Here is a 19666-nt window from a genome sequence, read left to right on the forward strand (position 1 = left end):
GGAGAAATGGGAAATCTGTGCACCACTGATGGGAATGTAAATTGGTGCAGCCATTATGAAAAACAGTATGGAGTTTCCTCAAAAAATTAAAAAAAAAAGACATTATATGATGCAGCTATTTCACTTCTGGATATTTATCCGAAGGAAATTAAATCACTAACTCTTCATGTTCATTGTAGCATCATTTACAATAGCCAAGATATGGAAACAACATAAGCGTCCATTGCTAGATGAATGGATAAGAAAAATGTGATACATATATACAATGGAATATTATTCACCCATAAAAGAAGGAAATCTTGCCATTTGCAACATGGATGGACTTTGAGAGCATTATGCTGAGTGAAGTAAGTGAGACAACAACAAATACTATATGATCTCACTTATACGTGGAATCTAAAAAACAAAAAAACAAAATTGCAGATACAGATTATAGATTGGTGGTTACCTAAGGGAGGGGGTAGAGGGTGGGTAAAATGGGTGAAGGGGGTCAAAAGGTATAAACTTCCAATTATAAAATAAATAAGTCATGGGATGTAATGTGCAGCATGATGACTACCCTTAATAATACTGTATTGTATATTTGAAAGTTGCCAAGATTGATGTTAAAAGTTCTCACCAAAGAAAAAGAAAACTGTAAGTATGTGGTGATGGATATTAACTAGACTTATTTTAGTGATCATTTCACAGCATATACATATTTAAATCATTATTTCGTACACCCGAAACTAATATAATATGTCAATTATATCTCAATAAAACAAAGAAAATTTAGATTTTATTTTTAACTCTAGTCTGGGCTTTTTCGTTCACTTGACTTCTCATTTAGATCCTTTGTTACTTCACAGTCTATAGATACTGTATATTAAATAGTATCTTTCAAACACCTGCAATCCAAAGAGAATTTAAAAGATTTATCAAGACATATTGAATAACCCTTGTCCCAAATCCCTAGATTAGGTAAATGAAGTATTTTATTTCAGATTTAATGGCTGGAAATAAATTGGTAGCAAATAAAATTACAGGGTTAAATTTTTTGGAGCACAGTACAGTGTCATAACCATAACTATAATCTCTTGTTTTAGAAAATAATCCAGAGGGTAGAGACAAAGTCTGTAAAATTCTTTTTAGGTTGTGCCTGGTACATAGTTACAACATTCTGAATGCTAAAATGAGAAGATTGTCTTTATGGCAATTTCTGTTTTTCCATGTCAATTGAGGAAAAGAATTCTGGAGATTATTTTAATGGAAGAGAAAATTAAACATTCTTTTAATAGCTTTGGTACACCTATGAACAAGCTTTGCCTATTTCTACTGAGCAAAGCAGTTGTGATAAAATGGGAATCATTTGCCTTGAACCAGTAGTGGTGGAAGAGCTTTGAGCTAAGAATCAGCAAACCTATTGTTTAGTCCCTGCTATGCCACAAATTCACTCTATGAATCATTACTATGAAAATTTTGGGGGGCAGATTGCTTACAAAGTCCCATCTATTTTTGTCGATCATTTCTCCAAAGTATGCCATACTTACCAGATGATTCCCCTCTTTAATTGAGGGTGGGGAGAGTGTGGTCTTTCCGGACTGTCCTCTTTCCTGCTTGGTGCACTGTATTGTAGAGCAGCTCTGCTCCTTCCATTGTGGGCACTGACAGGTGTCATCGGCCTTCTCCTATCATGATTGGCTGGAAGCCTGGAACCATAAAATGGCCCGTATCTCTGTTTCTACAAAGCTGTTGGGCCATTTCCGTTTTGCAGCTGCTTAACTTGAATGCCAAATTCTACTAGCGAGTGCTGACTGACCACCTGGCCAAGGCCATGCAGCCAGCTGCCACTTACAGCTTGAGGCTAACATGCAAGCATTCTGATGCCTATACTCAGCCTCATCGAACTCACTTCTGCTCCCAGTTCTTTTACTCAGCAACAGTTAATTCAGGCTTGATTCTCCCTCCTTACTTCTTCCCTCATTTGCTTTCTTCTTCCTTTCCTTTTTGTATAAAACAAATATTCATAAATTGCCTATTAAATGTTCTGCACTGTGTGAAGATAGAGCCCATTATTTATATCTCTGCAAATTTGTGAGAGTCGAGGTTTTACATGCAAGAAAAAATGAAATTAAATCTCTGAAACATTACAAAAAAAGAATTACCAAGTTCCATTCTTTCTCTATTCTCAAAGCTAACAAAATTTCATTTCCCCATCCTTCTTGGAAGTCACCTGCTCCCAAATGCTGCTCAGTGCATTTAAATGCTATTCAACAATCCCAACTGACAGTTGTTAGCTGACTCTGTTTCTGACATAGCTCATATCTCTCCCAGGATGTTTTTGTTTTGGTATACAGGCAGCACCGACAGTTAACCTAATACATTTCTGTCATTCTCCTGGGTGCCTTTTTGCAGCTAAAAACTATTCCATGTTGTTTCCTAATGAGAGTTTTGGTCAAACACAGAGTGGTAGTAGCAGGTCAATCCTTAGGTTTAACCCTCCAGCATTTCCCCTTTGCTTTTAAAAGCTCATTGGACAAAAGCCAAGGTAGCAGAATCCAGAGGAACCCAGGGGGAGAGGTTTATGAATGCATGGTGAGCTCATATTATCAATTCCTATTTTGGTGTTTCAAATTCTCCCCTGGTGTTTGTGAGTACCTTGATAATTAGAAGAAAATATTACCTCCTAAAAACTGCATCTTCATTTCAAAGTAAAGATTTAAAAAAGATTCCATTTTATGTAAGTTGGATAAATTTTGCTCTTTCTTTCTTTCTTTCTTTCTTTCTTTCTTTCTTTCTCTTATTTACTCATTTCTTCTGTATGCAATAATGCTGATAGGGAGAAATATAAATAATTAGTTCTGGAAAAATGTGCCATCTGACCTATTTTTTTTTTTTTTTCCTATGGCAGTGCACCTTTCCTATTTGTATCAAATACTCTGCCCTGGGATGATTTTAGCTTTGAGATCCCAGATCCTATATCGACTTGTGTAAGTCTCCAAAGTGTATATTAGAACTGAAACCAAGATCCTTATAAAATGTGAAACAAACACATTTTTTTAACACGTAAAAGTGCACTCTCAAATACTTATCGCTATAAATCTCTGATGAGGATAAACAAATTTGCAAATATATGCATTTGGTACTTGTAGCAAAACATTCACATGATTTAATGAAGTAATCCTTTCAGATGATTTTTTCATACTTTAAATTTTCACAGTAACATTGAACTGGAATGTGTGGGTCTCCTGGAGAAAAACAAAGGGTTCAGACAGTATATGCCAACATTGTTCCTTTCCAAAGTGATGCTGGAGAAGGATGCAAACGGATATATTTAGGCCTTATGGTCTCATCCCTCTTACTAGCAGAGCATTACCAGAGCCTAACATACTGCTTTGTGACATAATGGGTAAGGGTCTGACATGCCCACACAAACAGGGGCATTAAGAGGCCACTTTGGGTTTTTGGTTTCTTGCCAAATAGTGAATAATCTTATAATCAAATGTGCAGCAATAACAGGCCTAGTCGGGAGGATTAAGAACTAAGTATCTATTGGGCTGCCTGATCTCTTTGTTCTTTAGGTTTAGAGTAGGATAAATGAAAAGGGGGAGGCCAAGAGGGAGTGGTTTAATATAGAATAAATTGTCTAAAAGGATCAGTGAGAGCAGGATTATCGATGAGTTGAAGAGTGAGCTTGCTGACTTTTTATTTTAAAACTAAGTCAGGGAAGAGGTATGGGGATAAGGTAGGAAATCAGATAAGAAAAACAAAGGATGCAGGCATATTGGCCTTAAGTAGTCTTTTTCTGTTTTTGAGATTTCTTATGTTCTTTTGCTCTGAGCCAAGATCAATTGAGATTAATCAGTTGTATAGAAAGCATTGTGATCACATTGCAGGCTTTTAAAGTTTAAATTTGTTTATTGAGCACAATTTGGTTAGCATCAGGTGCTGAAGTTATAGACACCAACACTAGCATAGAAATTACTTTATTTAGCTCCCAGTTGTAAGTTTCTATAGCAACTGGGTCCTATACCAGAAAGCTGAGATTCTAGAGCTCAAATGACTCAGTCAAAGATGGCAATATTATATTTGGGGGACACTTGCTCCCTTTTTTCCATTTTATTCCCCTCTTTTTTTGTGGGAAGTTTCTTCAATGTGACTCCATCTGCTTAGTCATACTTTTAATTACACCTTTGCCCTGAACTTTCTCCCCTTGACAGCAGTATAAATTGTCTATTTCAGTTGTGTTTCGATTTCCATTGACTAGTTAGCATGTTGAGGCAGAGGAGTGGATGTGATCTGTTTTAAATACAGTTAAAAATTTCAAAAAGTGAGGAAAGTGTCCATGGTGCCAAAGTTAGTTAGCCACCCAAGGCAGAAATTAGGATGTTAATTCAAAAAGGAAACCTAACCTAATTTCTGCATTATGCTTTCATTCTGTTCATAAATGTAATGTCATGATCCTTTTAAGCATGTGGAATGTCCCTTATAAAGTTTTCTTTGTTTAATTTTTAAGTAAACATATACTTGAAACAAAATTGATTTTATTTTTGTGTTTTACAAATGAATGTTTTTATTGTAACAAATAGGGATTTTCTGGACAGCCTTGTTATGGTTGAAGTAATATTTTATGATGGTAGTTAGGCCAATACCATAGAAAGGCTTAGGAAAAATAATTACACCTGGGTTCCAGTTGAGAGGATAATCATACATTAAAAAAATAAATAAACATAGTAGAATTCTTTCTGTCCATGTTTTTGAGAGATTTTGATGCAAATACAGACACACACACACACACACACACACACACACACAAACACACACACTGAGGGAGGGAGGGAGAGAGAAATAAACCTTAGATAAAACAAACCCACACAGGAAATACATGTTTTTAAATAATGTCATATTTTTGTTGAAAACTCTTTGTTTTATAAGAACTGCCTTTCAATATTTGAAATAATCCCTACCTGGTTTAAAGTCTAGTTAGCAAAAGAATGCTTACCATATATTAGTTTGGAGAGTAACAAGAATATACTGTAAAAGCAAATATTCTATGTGTGCCCTGATAAAACAAAACAAAACAAAAAGATTTCCATTTAACGTTCACACTTATTGCTTACTTGGGGCCTATTAACATTTGGAAAATACAAATTCTAAAAGGCAGCTGCTAGTGATAGGCCAATTATAATTTCACAATTCAAAGAGAAAATCTTATTTGACTCTAAAATTCTGTACTTGTCTTCCCCTTTCATGAATGATCACACAGCCAAAACAGCGTGTGTGAGAGGAAGGCTAAAACGGGTTTGCTTCCTGATCGTCTGCAGAAGAGCATCACCTCAGATGACCTTGGCTCTCTTTGCACTAAAAACAGAAGCTTCTTCTTTTAATTTTACAACAAATTTAATTATGATAAAATCAATTGTATGAGTAAAATAGATTGTGATTATCTCTGTTTGTTCCCTGTTTTTATGAGGAAATTTGAAATGTCACTAGACTTGTAGAGTGTTTATGCCATTTCTATTATATCACAATACATCCAAAAGTCATGTGAGACCCATTGTTGATCTCCCAGACAAGTAGTTTCCAGAGCTCTGTTAAAACTCTGAGAAAAAAAATTTGGTGAATAAAGAGCAGTTATTAGCCTATATTTACACTTGTGAATATAAGAGTTTGGAACTTTTACAAAATGGATTCTATGATGGATCACCGACTTTATTTTCCTTTTCAAATCCATCCATGATAAATTCTTTTCTTTAGGTAACCAATAATAATATTGTTTCATTTAAAACATATTGGTTGCCTAATGCAGTAACTTGATTAAAAATGTTAATCAAGTTAAATGTTAAGTCAAAATAATATTACATAGAATATAGACCTTGGAAACAGCAAGTCAGATTTCTCAGTATTTTACTGCAGAAATGAAAATAGCAAGTATTGGAGTAGATAAATAATTCATACAATTTGGTTCTGTTAGCTAAATCAAAGTAGGCTTATTTTAACACATATATTTTTGTCAGAGATCAGTTTTTATAATCACCAATCATAACTGATTCCCATTAAATCTTTGTTGGTAGCATCAACAAAAATAAATCCAAATCAAAAGATTAGACTGTCAAAAGATTTTTTGTGTGTGTTATGTACAAAAAGAGTTAAAATAGCAGACCTGAGGTTACTGTCTTCAGAGGACTTGTTTGCAAGCTTGACCGTTGGCTGGGTTCTGAGAACTTGGCTTCTGAAACATTCCCTAACTGATATGGTAATTTTTCTGGGCCTAGGCTGTTTGTGCAAACAGTGTAATTTAGTGTGAAATCTGCTTTCCTTCTGTGAGTCTGATATTTCCATATTTGTTAGTCAGAGAATGACTATGTGATAAGTAGACACTGAAACCTCTAAACTCTGAGTTTAAAATGGGCATGACTTAGACATGTTCTTGATGCCTTTTTTTCCCTAAAAGGAGAATGTGCTGTGTGTGACCTCTCACACAAGGTAGTGGGGAGAAGATATAGGGATTTCCATTGATTTCTTCTGTCTTTACATTATGTCTTTTTCTCTTTCTGATCTGTGATCTTTATTATGTCTTCGTAATGAATATTAGCCATTAGTACAACTGTCAGGCATGAGAAAGCGTCTGCGTTGAGTGAATGGAGGTTTTGGTCCTGGCATTCCCCATGAAATTTATGTGGGGATCCACGCTGGGGACAAAGACAGCCAGAACGAAAATGGCAAGCACAAAGTTTATTGAAGGGAAAGTACACTCTCAAGGTGGGGGAGCAGGCAGGTTCCTGGAGTGCCTAGGTTGTTTTGGAATTGGATATGATTGGGTTATCTCTGGGCTGGGAGAAGCTGGGAGGAACTGTGGGGTGGTCTCTAATAGAGGCTGCTTCCAATCATTTGGAGGACTCCTCCCACAGGTTGTAAGGGGAAGTTTTTGATGGCAGCCTTTCTCAATGGGGGGCGCGATGCAAATGAATTATAGTAAGTTTAGCGGTTACCCTGGGGGCAGAGGTGGAAGAAGAGAGTGCATGTTCTGCACCTGTGGCTTTTGGTCTGTCAGGCCCAAGGTCTTGGAAGCCATAAGGTTAGAACGTTGAACCCCCAGGCTTATAATATGTAGCTTATTAATTACTGTTTTTCCCTCCCACTTGTGTCTCTATCATTACTCTTCAAGGCTTGGGACTCTGCCTCTGTGCCTTTCTTCCACTGCTCATATCTAGCTTTAACCTAACACAACTATATGCCTGAGTCCTCTGAGTCTTTCTGGCAAATCATTAAATATGTGTGTGATCTTTGGGGACCCCAGGAACAGATTAATACTCTGGCTGAGTTCATCATTGTTGGAGATGAAAACGAAACCCAAACTGAGCCATGACATGAATTGGATATTCGGAAATAAATATCTGAAGAGTAAATCTACATTTCTGCAGATGTGCTGTGACAAATGTGCTTTCTACCACCTTCTCATTAAAATACTCATAAAGACTCACAATAATACAAAAGCTGGTGTCAGCTTTGTAAACAAAATTTTAAAAAAAAGAGAGAGATTCTCTGGCAAGGTTTGGTATAATTTACATCAAGCGCACTATTGTCATTTTTGCTGTAAGTATATGTATCAAATTCTGGTGGAATTTGAGCTTCTGTTTTGGTGACTTTCTATCCAAAGCAGGAAGTCATACAGGAGACTCTAGAATAACGGTGAGTGAATAGTAAATGTGATATGCAGAAAGGCTCAAGGAGACTTGACCTCTCTAAAGCTCGGTGCTATATGGAAGTAAAATTAAAACCACCCTTAAAGGTTTATAAACGTGAGCTTCCCCTCATGCTAGTGTGAGGGCCAAATTCACAAAATTGGTGTGATCTAAAATGACTTAGCAAATAATTTAATTTAAAGTGATTCTGGGTTGTTAGTGGCCATGGTGTTTGGCAAAGGCAAGTACAAGTCCTTCTCCAGAGTTGCATTTTCAAGCCAGGCCATGTTCCATTTTCAAGCCAGTTCCATTTTCAAGCCAGGCCATGAAGAAGTCCCATTTCTTGATTTCCAAAAAATTGAGATTATAAAAAACTATAAAACACATACAAAACAAAACAAACAAAAAACATGAGTAAGGGTCAGCAGAAAAAACAGACCATAAAAATAGTAAAAAACAGTTGGATATGCCTGACCTGCAATAATTATCCACAAAAAGTTCTCTGGACAATAGTGGTTTAATGGGAAAGTTCTTTCAAATGATTAAGGGGATAGATAATTCTCAAACTATGTTATCTTATCTAGACACTGGAGGGGAAAAAGAGCTTTCTAATTAATTTTGTATGTACGTATTTTGTATAATTCCCATATGAAAGTTTGACAAAGCACAGAAATAGAAATTGTAGACCATCCAACTTTTAATTGTGGATATAAATATCTTTAACCAAATACCAGAAAAATGAATTAAAAGTTAGATTTTTAAGGAAACAAAATAAAAACTTACTGGAACTACATCAAGATAAAAAGCTTTTGCACAGGGAAGGAAACAATTAACAAAACTAAAAGGCAACTGACAGAATGGGAGAAGATATTTGCAAATGACTTACCTGATAAAGAATTAATATCCAAAATCTATAAAAAACTTATAAAACTCAACATCCCCCAAACTAAATAATCCAATTAAAAATGGATAAAAACATGAATAGACATTTTCCCACAGAAGATATACAGATGACCAACAGACACATGAAAAGATACTCATCACTTATCATCAGGGAAATGCAAATCAAAACTACAATGAGAGTTCACCTCACACCTGTCAGAATGGCTAAAATCAACAACACAAGAAACAACAGGTGTTGGTGAGGATGTGGAGAAAGTGGAGCCCTCTTACACTGCTGTTGGGAATGCAAAGTGGTGCAGCCACTCCAGAAAATAGTATGGAGGTTCCTCAGAAAGTTAAAAATAGAACTACTCTACAGTCCATCAATTGTACTACTAGGTATTTACCCAAAGGATACAACAATCCTAATTCAAAGGGATATATGTGCCTTAAAGTTTATAGCAGCATTATCTACAATGGCCAAATTATGGAAACAGCTCAAGTGTCCATCAATCGATGAATGGATAAAGAAGAGGTGATACACACACACACACACACACACACACACACACACATACATATACACACAATAGGATATTAACTATAAAAAAAGAATGGAATCTTATACTTGGAATGACATAGATGGAGCTAGAGAATACAATGCTAAGTGAAATAAGTCAGTCAGAGAAAGACAAATACCATATGTTGTCATTCACATGTGGAACTTAAGAAACAAAACAAACGTGCAAAGGAGAAAAAAAGAGATAGAGACAAATCAACAAACAGACTCATAACTATAGAGAACAAAGGATGGTTACCAGAAAGGAGATGGGTGGGTATATGGGTTAAAAAGGTGATGGGGATTAAGGAGTCGCTTGTGATGAACATCAGGTGATTTATAGCAGTGTTGAATCACTATATTGTATACCTGAAACTAATATTCCACTGGATGTTAAATAACTGGAATTTAAATAAAAACTTTAAAAAAGTTAGATTTTTAATTTTTTTAAGTGTATTTATTTATTTTTGATGGAGAGAGAGAGAGCGCACACACAAGCATGGGTGAGGGAGGGCCAGAGAGAGAGAGGGAGAGAGAGAATCCCAAGCCGGCTCTGTACTGTTAACACACTGTTAGCGCAGAGCCTGATGTGGGGCTTGAATTTATGAACTGTGAGAATATAATCTCAGCTGAAATCAAGACTTGGACACTTAACTGACCGAATCACCTAGGAGCCCCTAAAAAGGTAAAATTTTTAAATCATATAAAATACTAAAATAAAGATTATTCAAGTAATAGAATGCTGATTTATTTTAGGAAATCTATGAATGTAAGTCTTCATTACATATGTACTTCCAATAAAAAATAATCCACACGGTTATCTAGTGAGCCTTGAAAAACAATTCGATAAATGAAGTCCTACCACAAGTCAGCCAAAATCTCTTAGTAACCAAAGAGAGAAATATATTTCCTTATCATGATAAGAAATGGTATTTCTCCTAAATGAACAACAACAAAAAATAAATTCCTGCTGGACCATATTATTCAACAATATTGTGAAGTGTGTAACAATATTATCCCCAAACTGGGAATAAAAGTAGCTAAGGCACAATTAGCTTGACAATTTCACATGGTTGTTGCGAGGGGGAGTCAGGATTTGAATGAAGCAATGACATTTCAGAATCAATGCTAATAACTACCCCCTTCAGGAGATCAGATTCAGAATGTTAAATTTGAGTTGATTATTATATATGAAGCTAGTGCTATGCGATTGGATGTAGGAGTCCAGAGTTCAGGAAGAAAGTCTGAACTAGAGAAAAAGCTTGGGAATTATTAGAGCACAGATGTAATTTACAACCATGAGAAACAATGAGGTCACCAAAAAGACGAAGACGAAGACGAAGACGATGAAGAAGAAGAAGAAGAAGAAGAAATCTAGGAAATTCATTATTCAGAGGTGATCACGCAAGCCTAGAATGAACCAATAAATGAGACTGAGAAGAAACCACCTGAAAGGAGATGATTCATAGAAACCAAATGAATAAAGTATTCTAAGGAAAAAGAAGTAATCTGTGTCCAGTTCTGCTAATAGGTCTATAAATGTGACCTGAATTAATTAACGGATTTAGCAACCTGAAATTGAGGATTCATTGAGAAGGTAATACCTGGTCTCAGAAAAAGGGATCACAGAACATACTGAGATTATAGAAGATTTTGTTGTTGATAGATGTAGAGTTCCAGAAGGGGCAATGGGAAGGTTATAAATGGAGGAGTGGTAGGAACTTGGAAGAGAATAGAGGATGTATGGAGCCACATGGAGAATAGAAGGAAGGAAATACAGGGTGGGGGTGATGGTGACCTGGGAATCTCCTTTTGTGGAAATAGAAAAAGGAAAAAAAGGACATAGTGGGACTCCTATTGGCTGTCTCAAGGCAAGCAAGGAGGTCATGAGGGAGGGAGAGGCATTAGAGGAGGGTGACCAAGAACCCTGTTCTACTTTTATAGAAGGTAGTATGGAAGTCAGGCTAGAGGTGGTCTTATTCTGAAGGCCTATAACTCTTTGAACTGGCAGGTGAAGGCTGGTAGATCTAAGGAGTGTTTAAATGTTAAGGGTTCACTCAACACCTGTTGGAGGTTAATAATGATCTTGAAGCATGAGAGGCTTGCTGTTGACTCCTGTAATCTTAGGATATGATACTAAGGGACAAAAAAGCAGAATGTAAAACAAGATTTTAAACTTGACTCCTCTTCTATTTCTAAAATTGAGGACATACACATACAAATCCATGTTCACTGAAAAATAGAATAGGAATGTAGACATCAAAATATTAAAAATTATATTTCTGATGTGAGATTATAGGTGATGTTTACACTCTTATTCACTGTCTCTTATATTTCCTAAAGTAAGCACCCATAATCAGAAGAAAGCCTTTCATATCAGAAAAAAAAGTTATTTAAAATGAACACATTTCCGGTTATAAGGTCCTGCATTTAGTAAATGCTTGCTGAACTGGTGATTATTTTGAATATTTGTAATGGGTGTTGTTGCTTAATTCTGAGAAGCCAGAATTCTCACTAGCAATGATAACTTTTAAATAATTAAAAAAATAAAATGTTACTAATAACAAAGAATGGGTGTTCTCACAGCTGATTTTCAGTTAAAGTGTTAGAATATGTAATTTAACCACAAGAGAGTAATTTTATATTTACTTGAGTGGTTTAAATAATTACCTGGAGACAAGGCAGGTATTCCTCTGCCAGAATACTATTAGAAAACAGTGAGGATGATTTAAGGAAAGTCCACAAGTTTGTGTTGGGGAATTTAAATCAGCATTTCAATAATTGAGAAGGATTTAATGTAAAACAGAGAGCCTTTCTGAAATAAGCAATCAAAATAATTCATTAAAGCAGTAATTACTGGTAGGCTTGGGTTTTGCTCTACTTGATATGTAAACAAGATTGGTAAATATTGTTGAAATGACACCTCACCTCAGGTAGTTTAACTTTCTTTATTGCTGAGGGGAAAAAGTGGTTCATTATCACCCTGAATCTTCTTTCCGCTCTCTCCACCCCCATCCCCCGCCCCGGTATCCAAACGGGAGAATTCAACCAAATAAAGAATTCCCAAGACCATAAATGTGAATCAAGTTATTATTTTTAGTCTACCATATAAACAGGACCAACTAAACTTGCTGAACATGATCAATTTTTGAAAGTATCAAAGATGAGTCAAATGGAATTTACAGTTGCTATAGGTTCACATGACTTAGTGCATTTAAGAACACAATTTTTATGAAATACAGGGAATGAACAAACGGATGTCATATTTGCTTCTCCATCTTTCACTCCTTTTACCTGCTCCTCCTTCTGTGCCACATGTTCCCAATTAGTGTTTTCCTTAACAAAAGTAAAATCTGTATTTTATGAAAGAAAGGAATTTCCTATTACGTATGCTTTTGACCTTACTTTCCTCCCTTCTTGGGAAGATTTTGAATCTCCCTTTGCCTGCGTCATTTTTTAAAATTCACTTTTTTCTTTTGTGAGGTTGTACTTATCTGAGATAGTAATCACTCTAACTTTTATACGTACTCTATGTTGTGTGTTGTGTGTGTGTGTGTGTGCGCGTGTAATTTGCTTTCTACCCTATGAGATATTCAAGGACAGGAAATATCATTGACATGTTTTATGTCTAGATAAAGTTGGAGACTAGAAGCAGGTTTGGAAGAGTTAGAAGACTGTGGGACAGATCGCTTTGATAATCTACTACTACTACTAGTTATGAAATGAATGACACCTAAGTTTTGGAGATCTGACAGAAGTTTGGGTCCCTTAGAATCTAAGCAAAGCCTTTGCAAGAAAAGTGACACCCATTGAAATGTTATAGATGTATGCTATGGCACTTTTTCCCATTTTCTTTTATTTATTATTTCCCCCTCGTTGGCAGCCTGACTGAATTACAGTTTGATATTCTGAACACTATGATATTGCCTCATATACTCATTAATATGTATCATGTTTGAGGTTTTAGGTATTATCTGTTTGGATGAGGTTTCTCTTTGAGATCTGAGACCTAAGGTCCCAAGATCAAGGTAAAATAACCAAACTGATTCTAAATCACATTATTTCAAGTAATATCAGACTTACAAAGTGATAGGATGGATTAGACCACATTTCACTTTGACTTAGGGTTTGAGCAGGAAGCTGGAACTCTGAGCAAGTATCCATAATATGGATTTCTAATCTAAAGAAAGGAAACACAAGGATGTGAGTTCAGGGCTTGAATCAAGATAGAGAAGTCGTTTCTAGTGGGAAAATCAGATGGAAAGAGGTTGAAAGTAAGAGTATAGATATTCAGTTATTTGGGTAAAGCAATTGGCTTGGTTTTAAGGGCAAGAATCAGGAATGGGGACATAAACTCAGGAATCTAAAGAAAAAGGGAGCACATTTTAGGAGTTCAATGGCAGGAGCACAACTACTGGGAAATGATTCAGCTAAAAAATAAATATTAAAGTGTGCATGACCCTTGGCTTGGGGGAGTGACTAGGACCACAGGTTAGGAATAAATAGAGCATAGGGAGGATATTAGGAAGAGCTGGGAAATGCAGTATGAAGGGAGTGACATATATGAGTTTATTTACTAATTACTAGAAATGAAAGAGATACGCATAATGTTTAATAAAGCTTTGGGTCAACAAGATGATCGCAACATAGTTACTTTTAATTCCAGATTTATGGTCAGAGGACTCCTGGGGCATTGCTTCCTCTAGATATGACTCACATTGAAGATCTGTCAATAATCACCATTTTCATTTCAATATCATGACTTGGGCTAAGATTATCCAAGTAGACAGATATCTTCAGCTACAGGATAGTACTGTAAAATCTTCCTAGTTCTCTAAGAAGCTTATGCTAATAGAAATAAATTCATAAGCAATCATCTGGAATCTTCCTTTCAATCCATCTTTTAGGACTTGTACAATAAAGTAGATTAGGAGTAATAACAAAAACTATCCCTTTTCTTCATGTAAAAATTGTGAGATCTCTGGTTAAAACTCTCCATCCTGTTAAAATTAAAATTTCATGTTATGATAATTACTTTCCCTACATGAGAGGAAAGATAAGCAGTCACTGTATTATACTGATGATGTCATAATTTATCCATATAACAAACAGTGAGTTGTCTCCTCAGGTGTAGATAAAAGCATTGATAGGACCTGCTCCTTTCCTCAGGTTGCTCACAGACTAGTGAGAGAATCATGTAAGAGGAAATAATTACAGTCTATAGAGGGTAAGTACAAACAAAAAAAGGCATGTGAGTTCTATCACAGCCTAGATGGAAGGTACAAATTCATGTGGGGGATGAGGAGTACTTCTGAGATGAATCTTTAATAATGAGGGGCCTATAATTAAATGAAATCAGGGAACGACCCCAGCATGAGCAAGGCAGTGAGATAAGCCACCATGGTGTGAGCAGAGAAGTGGAAGCAGCTTGGTGTGGCTAGACTATCAAATACAAAGCATTTGTTGTGGAAAATGAGGCTGTGAGACTGAGCAGAATTTCGGAGCCAGATCATGCAGATACATATATCCCCTGTCAAGAATCTAGGTTTTATCCTGAACTGGATAAAAATAAAAATATGTTTAAGAAAAATATGTTTAAGAAAATATGTTTAGGGAGTGTCTTAAGAGAAGCCTCTGGGAAATGGATTTAACATTTGACAGGAAGCATCCTGGAGGAAGGACCATCCATCAATTAGGATTCATGATGAAGTTATCCGGTCTGTAGAGCATTAGGGTCTAAATCGTGGGTGAAAACCCTGGCTGCACATTAGAATCACCTGGGAGCCTTGAAAACTATTGATACCTGGGTTCCATCCCAAGCAATGCTGCTGTAATTGAACTGGGGGTGATGCCTAGGGATCAGAATCCTTAAAATTTTCCCCAAGTGATGCTAATATGTACCCCAGACAACAGTTTTGGGGATTAGGAAGAGGAGATGAGTTCAAGCTAAATAGAAAAGGTAAAATGTAGTGATTATTTGTATATGTGGGATAAGAATGATATCAGTATTAAGAATGGTTCTCTTTCTTGGCTTCTGAGTTGATGGTAGCACTGTAAACTCTGCTAGATAAAGCAGGTGAAAGAAAAAGTTTGAAGGAAATATGAGAAGATAAGTTTTGAATGTGTACAGTTTGGAGTCTCAAGGAAATCTAGAACACAAAGCTTAAACTTGAAGAAGACTAGTGTGGAGCTATTTATGTGGTGTCTTCAAATTCATTAGACTCTGCCTCATACAACCAATTTGTGAGGTATGTAGGACAAATAAGTTTACATGATAGTAAGCTTTATTTTTTAGAGCAGTTTTAGGTTCACTGCAAAGTTGAGAAGAAAACTACACAGGGTTCTTATATAGTCCTGTCCCCACGCACGCGCAACTCCTCCACTACTGACATCCCTCACCAGAGTGGGACACGTGCTTCTCACTCTAGGCAGTCCTATGTTTCTCATCCATTCCTGTTAGCAGAACATACATACTCTGATTGTATTAATTTTACATATACTTTAAAAAATGTTCTGCAACTAAATGACAATTGGAAACCACTAATTTAAAGAATTCTAAAGTTCCTCAATTGGACTTTCCACCTGATAACCTTTTCAATTCATTGCGTATAATCTCATCCAAAGTCCATCGTTTATATCGGAGTTCACTCTAGTCTTCTTACATTCCATGATTTTTGACAAATGTATAGTGACATATATCCACCATCGTAGTATCATACAGAATAGTTTCACTGCCCTAAAAAAAAATTTGCTGTGTTCTGCTTGGTCAGCCTTCCCACACCCCAACCTCTGGCAATCATTTATCTTTTTACTATCTCCCTACTTTTCCTTTTCCAGAATGTCACATAGTTGGAGTCACATAGAATATAGCCTTTTCAGATTGTCTTCTTTCACTTAGCAACACGCATTTAAGTTTCTTTTATGTTTTTAATGGCTTCATAGCTCCTTTATTTTTTTAATGCTATATAATATTCTGTTGTCTGGATATAGTTTATTTATCCATTTGCCTACTGAAGGACATCTTGGTTGCTTCCAAGATTTGGCAATTATGAATAAAGCTGCTATAAACATCTGTGTGCAGGCTTTTGTGCAAAATAACTTTTCAACTCAGTTGGGTAAATACCAAGGAGGGTGATTGCTGGAACACAGTAAGAATATATTTAATTTTGTAAGAAACTGCCAAACTACCTTCCAAAATGGCTGTACCATTTCACATTCCCACTAGCAAAGAATGAGAGTTCCTATTGCTCTGCATCTTTGTCAGCATTAAATCTTGTCAGTATTCTGGATTTTGGCCATTGTAATGAATTTGTAATGGTATCTTATTATTTTAAGTTTCATTTCCCTGATGCCATATGATGTGCAACATTTTTTCATATGTTTATTTGCCATCTGTATAACTTTTTTAATGAGATGTCTGTGAAATTCTTTGGTCCATTTGTTTAATGTTTATCTATTTTTGAAAGAGCACAAGTGAGGGAGCGGCAGAGAGAGAAGGGGACAGAGGATCCAAAGCAGGCTCTGTGCTGACAGCTGTGAGACCGATGTGGGGCTTGAACTCATGAACCTGAGCTGAAGTCAGATGCTCAACCAACTCAGCCATCCATGTGTCCCTCTTAGGCCCATCTTTAGTCAGATTTAAAAAAAAATTTCTTACTATTGGATTTTAAGAGTTCTTTGCATATTTTACATAACAATCCTTCATCAGATGTGTCTTCTGCAATTTATTTTTCAGTCTGTGGCTTGTCTTTTTCTTCTATAATAATACTTTTTAAAAGAAATAAAACACACTCTAAATAGCACCTTCTGGTCCTGCTCCTCTTCGTTTTTCCTCTCCTAGCATATGTATCTTTACCTGCACAGTTCCTCTGGAGGATAATGCAGTCAAACTCCACACATTATCAATGGTAATCAGTAAATAAACATGATAATCACAACGGAATGCTGTGGGAATATTTATGAGTATGATTAATAGGAATTTAGGTAAGTCAGTAACTATAACAAAATATGTCATTGCCGTCTTGTTTGCTAATGTTAATTATCCAGCAGAGAATAAGAAAGAGCACAACACAGCTCTAATGCTGAAGAGATTGTTGTAATGTTGTGACCTCACATATCATTTGGTTGTAAAAAACTGAAGGGATCAGAGATGTTTTATGGGATATCCTGAAAAGCTGAAAAAGTATTCCAGGAAAAAGAAACAATAAACAGACATTCTGGTAAGTCACCATTATCTTCCTCAGCCTATGTGGACACTCTTCTAGTTCCAAATGAAGAAAAATAAGTTTTAGCCTAGACTGGACTGCTCATGATGTTGGAAAGCACACAAAAACATGGCACTTATTGGAGTTATAAATCATCCCATCTGAGGAAACTAAATTATCACGAATCAAAATGCAGTTTAGGAACAAAGTGCTCCAGAGAGTAGGATGCAACTGATATTTCTTTGGTATTGATGTGTTTGGAATTTGTGGTGAAAAATAATGGAAGCCATAGTAAGAAATACTAATCTAAACAGTGATTTGTGAACTATTCCACAGGGCTTTAGAGTTTTAAGGAGGTACATGAAAGTCATTATGCACAGAAAAGGAAGGGTTCGATAAAGTAGTCCTATGGTTCTCACCCATTCCTGTTAGCAGAAAATACACACTCTGATTATATTAATTTTACATATACTTTAAGAAGTGTTCTGCAACTAAATGACAATTGGAAACCACTAATTTAGAGAATTCTGAAGTTTCTCAATTGGACTTTTCACCTGATGACCTTTTAAATTAATTGCTTATAATCACCATTAATCATTCTGAAATCAAATCTCAGCATTATTGAAGAGAATAAATTAGGACTACCATTTCAATCACAACTTATATTTTTCTTCTTCAGCTGCTCAAAAGTAAATTCCATATAATGTACATACACTTGTATAGTTGGAAAATAATTGTTTTTTCAAAAGCAATTTATTAACACTCCAAGTAGGTGTGGTGCAATTTTGAGTTAGTCATTTTTAATCCCATAGAGCTTTCATTATAACACATACTTGGTACTTTATTTGTATGAGTTCCTTGCTACAAGAATTATCACTCAGTTATCTTGTCAATAAATATTAGACTCAGCCACCTGTCAAAATATGTGATCTCAAATAATATTAAACTAACTATTAAAATCTAGGGTGTTTTGGAGAGCTTGTTATTATAATAGTAATTTTTCCAGCTTCAGTAAATGTTAAGTCATTATGATCTAACTGGATTAGCTAGATAAGAAGCAGTTCTTTGATCCTGAGAATGTGTTTTCCTTTTTCTGTGATTGAATATATTCTTTTAACATATAAAGAGCAATGATTTAGGTCCTGGTTCATTCCAGGAAGATCCGTTTTTAAAACACTGGCTCATGATATACTAGCTATTATTCATTTGTAAATTAGATGGAGATTTTTTTCAGAATGGAGATTATATTTTGCTAGTGATGAGACATCTTGTGTCTATGATCCAGGTGAATGTTTTCTTATATAAAGCTTATATAAACCAAAGAAATTGAACTTGTAAGTAATATGACTGTGGGTGTTCATGAAAGAAGAGGAAAGACATTGGGGTGGTCTCAAATATTTCATCCAGGTTGGTTTAGATTCAGGAGAATTATCCACATTATACTATAGAACAAACCTGTTTAGATACTTGAGTATTCATGATAGCCATTCTCTCTGAGACAAAGCTGGTTAGCTGGACTAATTTTAATATATAGCCTATTATTAATCTCCATATAGGCTGTGGCTTTTCTGTTTTGAAATAGGGATATAACCTCAGACACAGTGTAAAAGAGCTGAGTTGATTATAGTTTTCCAGGAAACTTAAGTGTGTTTGGTCTCTTTGATTGGATTGCATAGATTGCTTTGGATGTTTGGATAGGTTACTACCATAGATGGCCACATCCATTAACGTAGTTTGGGTTATCTTCCAAGTTTATAATACTCTTGCCCCTATGCCACAAGTAACTCATGGTAGCCATATAATGGCACGTGATGTTGCCTCTCAGGCATTGATGGTTGGATTGAATTGGACATGGCACAATTGATGCCAAATAGATTTTGTTTTGGGTATTTTGGAATTGGAATAAGAAAGCAAGTGACTTCTGCTTACAGACAACATTTCAGGTAAAATTAGGAGCTGTAATCTGTCCATAATATTCTATATGGATAAAGAACCAGAAAGAAGAAGAATGCAGCTAGGCAAAGAGAAGCATCATTGATAAAAATAAAAATTCCTAATAGTTTACATATCTCAGTTCTAGTCAATATAGGTTCCTTATGACTGCTTCTCTCCATTTCATCATAGTATAGTTCTCTCTCTTTCTCTTTCTCTCTCTCTTTTTTTTTTCCCTTAAGGAAGCATGAGTTGTTTCTATCACTTACAATGAAGATATCCCACTCAATAAAGATTGAATTCATTAATGAGGACAACAAATATGAAGATACATGTAAGTAACATGGTGTGTGTTCAACATAATTAAATCTAATATTAAAATGTTATGATCTTTACAACTTTCAGTTTCAGTGGGTAACCTTTAT

At 35.7% G+C, this 19666-nt stretch overlaps 2 long non-coding RNA genes across 2 annotated transcripts in view; one reads left to right on the forward strand and one right to left on the reverse strand.

The window, feature by feature from the left end:
* The window catches only part of LOC122198901, a 277047-nt gene extending 257497 nt beyond the window's left edge, over window positions 1–19550 (forward strand). The window contains exon 8 of the long non-coding RNA XR_006193209.1: window positions 19484–19550. This is a non-coding gene — a long non-coding RNA (uncharacterized LOC122198901). The remainder of the gene's footprint in view (window positions 1–19483) is intronic.
* On the reverse strand, window positions 802–2760 carry LOC122198903. The gene is made up of 3 exons (XR_006193211.1): window positions 2663–2760; window positions 1530–1688; window positions 802–887 (listed from the first exon to the last, which is right to left on the reverse strand). It is a non-coding gene; the product is annotated as an uncharacterized LOC122198903 (long non-coding RNA).
* Window positions 19551–19666: the final 116 nt, after the last annotated feature.

This window comes from Panthera leo, chromosome C2, assembly GCF_018350215.1.
Source record: "Panthera leo isolate Ple1 chromosome C2, P.leo_Ple1_pat1.1, whole genome shotgun sequence".
Lineage (NCBI taxonomy): Eukaryota > Metazoa > Chordata > Mammalia > Carnivora > Felidae > Panthera > Panthera leo.